The sequence below is a fragment of the Cyprinodon variegatus genome, unplaced genomic scaffold (assembly GCF_000732505.1).
Source record: "Cyprinodon variegatus isolate N-32 unplaced genomic scaffold, C_variegatus-1.0 Scaffold361, whole genome shotgun sequence".
NCBI classification, from domain to species: Eukaryota; Metazoa; Chordata; class Actinopteri; order Cyprinodontiformes; family Cyprinodontidae; genus Cyprinodon; species Cyprinodon variegatus.
The window spans coordinates 284,452-288,435 of record NW_015150814.1 but is presented as its reverse complement, the minus strand read 5'-3'; the positions used below and the strand labels follow the sequence as shown (position 1 = coordinate 288,435).

The 3,984-nt window shown below is 37.3% G+C and overlaps 1 protein-coding gene across 1 annotated transcript in view; it reads right to left on the bottom strand.

The window, feature by feature from the left end:
- LOC107092001 (E3 ubiquitin-protein ligase TRIM39-like) overlaps positions 1-3,984 on the bottom strand; it is a 24,139-nt gene that overhangs the window by 1,377 nt on the left and 18,778 nt on the right. The gene's annotated exons all lie outside the window — the stretch shown is intronic.

Below are 3,984 nucleotides of genomic sequence, written 5' to 3'. Positions count from 1 at the left end.
ACTTTCGATGGGATTTCCTGAAGCTTTAGGATAACGGATGGTCCAGCACAGGCCCGAAGACTCTCACCCTTCCTCCTGCAGATCGCCCAGTAACCGTTGTCTGGACGGACAGTAATGGAGCCCTTCCTGTTAATGGACTCCTTGGCTACACCAAGATCCCAGTCGGTTTTATCTCCTACCTGTAAAACAAATGCAGAGCACAGACCTAAGGATGTAACTCCATAAGGAAATTGCTAAATTATTACACAGATCTTTCAAATGAATAATTTCTTAAAACACACTTTAGAAAACTATTTCTGATAATTGCTACAGCGGTCTGTCCAGAGCGTACACTACATCCCAACCATGGACCTAGAGACACGGGGAGCCCATAGTAGCATAGAGAGAGTACAGAAAATGGAAGGCTGGGTGGATTAAATGGATACATCCTGGATATAAAATAACTTCCTTGTTGAAATATGCTGTTTTGCCATAATATATGTCTTTGAGTAACATACAGTACTATTTGTCACGGGGCAGATCCTTTTGACAAACAGGCGGATCAGGATATGACGAAAAGTTTTCTATCTTTGTAGATGAAGCAGCAAAAGTCAGTCACAGAAATCATGAGTGGGATATGTCATTCTATTTAAAGACAAAATAAAAACTACTGTGAAAAATAAGGCTCATAAAGAATGCTTGTTAAAGAGGCATTACAGTATTTCCTAATAATACTGCCACCTGTGGCCAAAAGACCGAACTGCACCTCTCTTCTGCTCGTTCTCGTAGCTCGTACTTTACAAGGTTCTTTCTTTTATACTTTTTTCACCTTACGGAGTGGAGTTGCCACTGGTGTCTGAGCATCCATAAAATCCACCTTGATTATAACACTGATTGCTAGGTCGGACAGATATAACATGAACACGCTTGAGGTCAAATCCACAAAACAGCTCCAGAACTTCTAACCCACAGTAAAATCAGGAAAATATGCTACAGGCTTATAGATGCATCGGCGCTGATCTACTGAGGAGTCAGTCTGCTCATCAAACGATGTTTTAGTCGTAAAGGGATCAATAAAAAGTCTATTTTAAAAATATTGTTCAATAAAAGTTTTATTACTCTTTAAACTTTTGAGCTTTCTAAGCCTGAGTTTACTTTCTTGTCTGAATAAAATTAACTCGACCAGCAGCTCAATGTCTGATCCTTTGAGTCTCTGCCAGACTACTTACGGATAAGTGCGATACTTACCCAAATTAAATAAAATAATTACTCTATAGATACAAAATCCCAAGCCTTTTGATGCAGATGGTTATTTAGTTATAATCAATGTTAATAAACTTAAAAACATGGATAATAAACATTTACATTTTAACTTTTTTGTTGTAGTTTCCATCAATATTCAAGCTCTAAATTATCTCCACATCTGACTTGTTTTTACCACAGTATTAGACTTTGTAGTGTTTGCAGTTCAGCAATGGGTCTAACTCTACCAACCTACCTTAACCACCCAATATCTCCTCCCAAAGGTGTAGCTTTGCTGCCCCAGGACGGCAACACAGGAATCGAACCTGCGGGGGTCCTTAGGGAGCGACTGTATTCCTTGCTGGCCGCTCAGGCTCACCTATGGATCAGCAGAAGGATATTATATGTTAGCAACAAAAACACTGACATCCAAAAGCCTGAGAAGGGTTTATAGTGACAGACGAAGGCGTCTCACTGTGAAACACACCTTTTTACCATCGGGGGACAGAAGCAACCAGTTGGCAGCAGTTCTAGGATCCAGAGTCACATCCACTAAAAATAAATGGATATAAAGAATGGAAACGTCACTCAGTATCAATAAAGTTTCAATCAATAAAAACAAAATTGTTCAGATGCAGAAGTTTGAGACAATTTATAAACTATAGTAAAGGAACCCTCTTAAAGATTCACATGCATACCTGCATAATTGCCAATCTTGTTGATTTCTGAAAAGAAAGAGGGAAAAAAAAAGGTTTTAAAATTATTCAGTGAATTATCTTGGATGCAACATGGTCAAATCTTTATAAAAGACTACATGAAGCGTTTTCTGTTATGTCAATTGAATAAGTACTGACCTTCTGCACAAAGGTTCTTTTCCAATTCCCGGCAGAGGTCCACCAGCTTGGAGAAACTTGCCCTGACACTTCTAATGTAAATATCAGGCTCAGCAATGACCTCAGACCAGTTTGTGGAGGATGGAGGAGAAGTCAGGCATGGGAAGCTCTGGAAAAAGTAATTTCCAAATGCAAAAAAAATTTACGTTTATTAGGCAGAAAAATGCTGCTGTTGTATATCTCTAACAGGACAAGCAGAGTGAATTAATATCTAATGTGTCTAATTTGCTGCTAAATCTAACCTGCAATCACATTAAAACAAGTAGTGCTTTATGAAAGATTAGTTTACATCATCGTTAAAATGTCTGACCTGCAGGAGATGTAGCTGGTCCTTGGTGTCCTTCAGATATTGCAGCTCACTGCATCTCCTCTGCAGTTCATCGATCTCCTGGTTGAGCTCTTCTATTAGGTCTTCTCCTCTCCTCTTTGCTGCTTCATGTTTCTCTTCAATCTCCTCTATGAGCAGAGCTTGGTTTCTCTCAATGGCCTTTATTGCCATGCTGGCAATATGAGCACTAGTTTGTATTTCTTTGTCTTTATCAATCTGCAAATATAAAAAAGAAAGAAAACAGGATTAGATCTTTTTCATTTTCATAAAACGACCCTACTAAAAACCATGTAACTCAGCTACAAAGTTTTTTGACATTGAACACAATTTGTTGCCAGAATATATTTGAAAACTTCACTTTATTAATTGTAATTGAACATAATCCTGATTGGTTAATCCCCAAACAAAGCAGTTGGGACCTTTTAAAGCACCGTATAAGTACAGGTCAGTCCAATCAAAGGTACAGGTTCAGATCTAGAGTCCCTTTTTTTCTAAATTATCTGTTTTTTATCGAGACCAAACTTTGCTTCTCACATATTTGGCTAATCTACAGTGTATTGTTTTTGTTTTCTGCTTCTCTGCAGAGACCTGTTCTCAGGCATCTGAAACGTCCAGTGGAATCTGTTCTGAAAGCAGCTTAATCAAATGTTTAATATGGATGGAAACTTTTTCTTTCAGTAACTTTGCTCTTGGGTGACTTATTGAACTATGGCAAAGATTTTAGAAGGTGAGTCATAAACAAGTCTGATCATAAACAAAGTAAAGATGCTGATGTTTGTTGACTAATTGAATGAATTGCTACATAGTAGGAAGGTGTGTCCAGTGGAATCTGTTCTGAAAGCAGCTCAATCAAATGTTTAATATGGATGGAAACTTTTTCTTTCAGTAACTTTGTTCTCGGGTGACTTATTGAACTATGGCAAAGATTTTAGAAGGTGAGTCATAAACAAAGTGAAGATGCTTATGTTTGTTGACTAACTGAATGAATTGCAACATAGTAGGAAGGTGTGAAAGCGCATGACAAACATTTTTCCAAAATATAGCTCTAGGGTTGAACCCAATGACATTTATTGGCCTTACAGAAAGTTATGATAAATAAAACACTTAGATAACAAAAACTAAAGGTAGGAAAAGCAGCCTAATATCAGACATAAACCAGATAAGATTAAACAGACAGAACTCACTACAAATAGCTAGTCACTCTAAATAGGTATCCAACTATGTCTAAACCAAACTAACTAGCTCTCCTGATCGCGTACTAGTATAGTAGCGACAGTGTAATAAATGTATACATTGAAATACATTTGTTGAATACTTTTATTTGGCAAAAGTTTGTTTGAACTCAATCTTAGCTTAAATAAAATCTTTACCCTGCTCAGCTCTATAGAGTTCTTGAGCTCTTCACATTTTTTGAGCCTGTTCTGAATCATTTGTTGAATCTCAGATTGAGCCACCTTCAAATGTGCCTGGAAAAGAGTTAAAATTAGAGCATTGATTAATACAGTTTGATTCATTAGGATAGTAGTAGATTGTTTGGAATTA